The sequence below is a fragment of the Etheostoma spectabile genome, chromosome 15, assembly GCF_008692095.1.
Source record: "Etheostoma spectabile isolate EspeVRDwgs_2016 chromosome 15, UIUC_Espe_1.0, whole genome shotgun sequence".
Classification (NCBI taxonomy): domain Eukaryota; kingdom Metazoa; phylum Chordata; class Actinopteri; order Perciformes; family Percidae; genus Etheostoma; species Etheostoma spectabile.
Window position 1 is genome coordinate 534,399 of NC_045747.1, and position 5,421 is coordinate 539,819.

The following is a 5,421-nucleotide window of genomic DNA, read 5'->3' on the forward strand; positions in this document are numbered from 1 at the left end:
CTGGTTGATGTGGCTCGGGAAAGGGAAGTGATTGTTGCGGCGCTTTGCATTGGATACAGTAGGGGAGATAGACTGGGCCAAGGCATCGGCTACTGGAGATGTTCTCCTAATCATTACAACATCCAGGTAGTTTTGGCATACTGCAGATTTTGCTTTTGTTTGCAAACTGCATACTACCTGCTACACGTTGGCCAAATCAGGACGCACTGCAAGTTTAGTATGAGCTCTTCCCCACTCCTCCCAAAAAGCCCAATCTCCTCTGATTGGTCACCTGGCCAATCTGTTGGGATTCCAACAAGCCACTTGGCGGCCTGTGCTTGCTCAGGCAGCACCTATGGGCAGCACATATGGCATTCTCAATCAGGGAGTACTTTTACATGCACATTAGCATGCAATATTCCACTATTATTCTGAAAATGACAATATGCTGAATTTGATACAGCTCATGTAAACAGCATATTCTGGTTGGATATTCAGAATAAGGCCTTTTTCCGAAATATAGCATTTTCCGATTAAGACGTGGGATGTTCCGGTATTATTCAGGTTTTAGAGGCATTCTTTGGACTTGTACACAGTACATTCAGAATATATTTCACAATCATGGTTTTTACCATAGGCTTATGGTCAGCTCTGTGTGTTGCTATGGTTGCTGTACACAAACCAACCATTTGGGTATCAACAGGTTTTTGGATATGCACACACATCGCTGCCTTTTCAAGAAGCTGGCTGAGGAAATGACACAGGGACGCTGTGTTCACACGGTCCAACAAGTCCACCACCGCTGGTAGCACAGCTACATGTAAACGGGAATATTAGTGGAATATTCTCTTTCATTCCGTGTAAGCCCTGTATCCAGAATATCATCTTTTTCCGAATAAGGGCAAAAACCAGAATATTATGTGCATGTAAACGTAGTCAGTGACATCCCTGGTTGAAGAATTTCAAACAGGAACGTGGCCGAGGTCTGCTGTCTGTCGGAAAGAAAGCTACATTTGGAGTAAAATGTGTTTTTTGTACTTATACATCTATTAAATACACAAAAAAATGATAAAACATGTTAAAAGACCAACAAACAAACAAAAAGCAGAATAGGGGCAGTAGGAAGCAACGACGCCAAAACCAACAGCAACGTCCCAAGCTTTAAACCTTTAAACCAACTGAGGACATGCCAAGTACTATTGAGAAGACCCATTTCTGGCGCTAAGAAGTCGTCCATGTTTCCCCGCTTTCCAAGTCGTTGTGATTTTGACAAAGCTCAACTGGGAGAAGCAAATGTTTTCTGGCCAGTTTTACGTTGGCAGTAAACAGCTCATTTGTGTGGCGTCCTGTTGTGTTCTGTAACCCCCCCCCCATGTAGCACTTTATATTTCACAGTTACTGTTTTCTGTCAGATTGTTTTTCGATCTTGACATTTCCGACCGCACTTGAAGGCAACTTTGTATCACAGAGAGAGAGAGAAAGAAAAGAGACGAGAGACAGATCGACTTTCTTAGTTTTTTCACCGCCGCAGCCTAAACACACTACCCCCATTCACAATAAATGAAAAGACCTGTGTTTTTGCTGCAGCGTCTGACGGTGGGACCTAGGCTGTGAAAAGACACAATCTTCTGTATTATCAGTTACACAGGAATTGTAGTGAACTGTACTGTGTAAATGGTCTCTCTGTCACAGATCAGAGACAGGCTAACATGGTCTGATCATGTTGACTCATTGATGAAAAAATTAATCCACAGGTGTACTGTATGAGGAAGTTGTGGATAGTGTCTGGAGTTACTGTGTAGTGAGGACACAGTGGTTTGTCATATACCGGATATGGTATCACCCTCTTCATGGTAGTCTGACTGGTAGGGTTATAGAACGTAGTGGTAGACTAAGACCTCCTGTGGTAGTCTGACTGGTAGGGTTATAGAACGTAGTGGTAGACTAAGACCTCTGGGGTAGTTCTGACTGTAGGGTTATAGAAGGTAGTGGTAGACTAAGAACTCCTGTGGTTAGTCGACTGGTAGGGTTATAGAACGTAGTGGTAGACTAAGACCTCCTGTGGTAGTTGACTGTGGGTTATAGACGGTAGTGGTGACTAACCTCCTGTGGTAGTCTGACTGGTAGGGTATAGAACGTAGTGGGTAGACTAAGAACCTCTGTGGTAGTTGACTGGTAGGGTTATAGAACGTAGTGGTAGACTAAGACCTCCTGTGGTAGTCTGACTGGTAGGGTTATAGAACGTAGTGGTAGACTAAGACCTCCTGTGGTAGTCTGACTGGTAGGGTTATAGAGCGTAGTGGTAGACTAAGACCTCCTGTGGTAGTCTGACTGGTAGGGTTATAGAGCGTAGTGGTAGACTAAGACCTCCTGTGGTAGTCTGACTGGTAGGGTTATAGAGCGTAGTGGTAGACTAAGACCTCCTGTGGTAGTCTGACTGGTAGGGTTATAGAACGTAGTGGTAGACTAAGACCTCCTGTGGTAGTCTGACTGGTAGGGTTATAAAGGTAGTGGTAGACTAAGACCTCCTGTGGTAGTCTGACTGGTAGGGTTATAGAGCGTAGTGGTAGACTAAGACCTCCTGTGGTAGTCTGACTGGTAGGGTTATAGAGCGTAGTGGTAGACTAAGACCTCCTGTGGTAGTCTGACTGGTAGGGTTATAGAAGCGTAGTGGTAGACTAAGACCTCCTGTGGTAGTCTGACTGGTAGGGTTATAGAGCGTAGTGGTAGACTAAGACCTCCTGTGGTAGTCTGACTGGTAGGGTTATAGAGCGTAGTGGTAGACTAAGACCTCCTGTGGTAGTCTGACTGGTAGGGTTATAGAGCGTAGTGGTAGACTAAGACCTCCTGTGGTAGTCTGACTGGTAGGGTTATAGAACGTAGTGGTAGACTAAGACCTCCTGTGGTAGTCTGATGGTAGGGTTTAAGACGTAGTGGTAGACTAAGACCTCTGTGGTAGTGGACTGGTAGGGTGTATAGAACGTAGGGTAGACTAAGACCTCCGTGGTAGTCTGACTGGTAGGGTTATGAACGTAGTGGTAGACTAAGACCTCCGGTGTAGTCTGATGGTAGGGTATAGAGCGTAGTGGTAGACTAAGACCTCCTGTGGTGTCTGACTGGTAGGGTTATAGAGCGTAGTGGTAGACTAAGACCTCCTGTGGTAGTCTGAGGTAGGGTATAGAAACGTAGTGGGTGACTAAGACCTCCTGTGGTAGTCTGACTGGTAGGGTATAGAGCGTAGTGGTAGACTAAGACCCCTGTGGTAGTCTGACTGGTAGGGTTTAGAACGTAGTGGTAGACTAAGACCTCCTGTGGTAGTGATGGTAGGGTTATAGAACGTAGTGTAGACTAGACCCCTGGTAGTCTGACTGGAGGGTATAGAGCGTAGTGGTGACTAAGACCTCCTGTGGTAGTCTGACTGGTAGGGTTATAGACGAGTGGTAGACTAGACCTCCTGTGGTAGTCTGACTGGTAGGGTTATAGAACGTAGTGGTAGACTAAGACTCTGTGGTAGTTGACTGGTAGGGTTTTAGAGCGTAGTGGTAGACTAAGACCTCCTGTGGTAGTCTGACTGGTAGGGTATGAACGTAGTGGTAGACTAAGATCCTGTGGTAGTCTGACTGGTAGGGTATAGACGTAGTGGTAGACTAAGACCTCCTGGGGTAGTTGACTGGTAGGGTATAGAGCGTAGTGGTAGACTAAGACCTCCTGTGGTAGTCGACTGGTAGGGTATAGAACGTAGTGTTGACTAAGACCTCTGTGGTAGTCTGACTGGTAGGGTTATAGACGCTAGTGGTAGACTAAGACCTCTGTGGTAGTGACTGGTAGGGTTATAGAGCGTAGTGGTGAGACTAAGACCTCTGTGGTAGTCTGACTGGTAGGGGTATAGACGTAGTGGTAGACTAGACCTCCTGTGGTAGTCTGACTGGTAGGGTTTAGACGTAGTGGTAGACTAAGACCTCCTGTGGTAGTCTGACATGGTAGGGTTATAGAACGTAGTGGTAGACTAAGACCCTCCGTGGTAGTCTGACTGGTAGGGTTATAGAACGTCGTGGTAGACTAAGACCTCCTGTGGTAGTCGGACTGGTAGGGTATAGAGCGTAGTGGTAGACTAAGACTCTGTGGTAGTGACTGTAGGGTTATAGAGGTAGTGGTAGACTAAGACCTCTGTGGTAGTCTGACTGGTAGGGTTTAGAACGTAGTGGGTGACTAAGACATCCTGTGGTAGTCTGACGGTAGGGTTATAGAGGTAGTGGTAGACTAAGACCTCCTGGTAGTCTGACTGGTAGGGTTATAGAAGTAGTGGGAGACTAAGACTCCTGTGGTAGTCTGACTGGTAGGGTTAATAGAACGTAGTGGTAGACTAAGACCTCTGTGGTAGTTGTACTGGGAGGGTATAGAAGGTAGTGGTAGCTAGACCCTCTGTGGTAGTCTGACGGTAGGGTTATAGAGCGTAGTGGTAGACTAAGACCTCTGTGGTAGTACTGACTGGTAGGGTTATAGAACGTAGTGGTAGACTAAGACCTCCGTGTGTAGTCTGACTGTAGGGGATAGAAGCGTAGTGGTAGACTAAGACCCCTGTGGTAGTCTGACTGGTAGGGTATAGAGCGATAGGTAGACTAAGACCTCTGTGGTAATCTGACTGGTAGGGTTATTAAAGCGTAGTGTAGACTAAGACCTCCTGTCGGTAGGTCTGACTGGTAGGGTATAGCGCGTAGTGGTAGACTAAGACCTCCTGTGGTAGTCTGACTGGTAGGGTTATAGAAGGTGTATTTATTGTATTGTATTTATGCTTTAGTTTTAATGGTTATTAAGGCAGGTATGAGCACTGTAATTTCCATTTTTATAGATGATATAAACTTGACTTGATCTTTTCTCATCGCCTGACAGGACACTGAGCAGCTGATCTAGTTTGTGAGGCTTCAACAGTTTTGCAGTGTGACACGCTGCTTCACTACTTACTGAGAGTGTGTTTATGGACGTGTCCTACACTGGCTTCAGCAAGCAGGACTAGTCCTAGGAGAGAGCGGGATGTCAGGGTTTCATGGCACTCAGAGCTGCAACGTGGCAATAATCATGGCATGTTGTCGCCATCAATGGTTGTGTAGTTCTGCTCTTGAGAGTTGCATTTTGAAATATAAGACAGTGGTCAAATTTAATATGCGGTTAATAGCAATCCTTTTTTATGAACTTGAATTATACGGAGGTAACTTTCAATTATCTGTTTTATAGTATTGTATGTACGGTATATATGCAAGGATATGATGACAGCGTTAATTAAAATTCATATTGATATTTACAAATATGTCATTTAGACTGTAACTAAACATGCAAGCATATATGTAAATAAAAGGCAATGTGACAGCAGTTTTACCAGCCAGCTAACTCACTTTGTGTGTGTGTGTGTGTGTGTGTGTGTGTGTGTGTGTGTGTGTGTGTGTG

At 45.2% G+C, this 5,421-nt stretch overlaps 1 protein-coding gene across 1 annotated transcript in view; it reads left to right on the forward strand.

The window, feature by feature from the left end:
* hdac5 (histone deacetylase 5) overlaps positions 1 to 5,421 on the forward strand; it is a gene marked incomplete in the record, with an annotated part of 56,219 nt that overhangs the window by 27,471 nt on the left and 23,327 nt on the right.